This window comes from Coregonus lavaretus, assembly GCF_964263955.1.
Source record: "Coregonus lavaretus genome assembly, chromosome: 1".
In the NCBI taxonomy this organism is placed as follows: domain Eukaryota; kingdom Metazoa; phylum Chordata; class Actinopteri; order Salmoniformes; family Salmonidae; genus Coregonus; species Coregonus lavaretus.
In genome coordinates this window covers 60,927,168-60,927,548 of record NC_139988.1, presented here as the reverse complement: position 1 = coordinate 60,927,548, position 381 = coordinate 60,927,168, and positions in this window count along the sequence as shown.

Sequence of the window (381 nt, the reverse complement as noted above, 5' to 3'; positions counted from 1 at the left end):
TTTGAATTATGTTCTGCAGCTCTTTTTGTCTCAGGATCTGATTATGTCTCTGTCTGGCCATCCCTCTCAAGGCTCCCTCCTTTAGTAAACCAGCAGGGGGAGTGGCTGGGGTTGGGAGGTGTTAATGAATGACAGACAGCTGGTTTATGATATGTGTGGTGGAATGCCTCTCAACCAATGACTCACCCTCGCTGACACGACACTCGCACTCACTTTTCACAGTTGTGGAACGCTAGACACAACAGGAAGCAGTCCTAATATGGAAATCACCGACATACCCTCAAATCAGAAATTATGAAGTCACTTACAACTCTCTCTGACCAGCCAGAACTCAACTGCAGTGATACCAGTGGACATAGCAAATAGTTGCAATTATTGTAC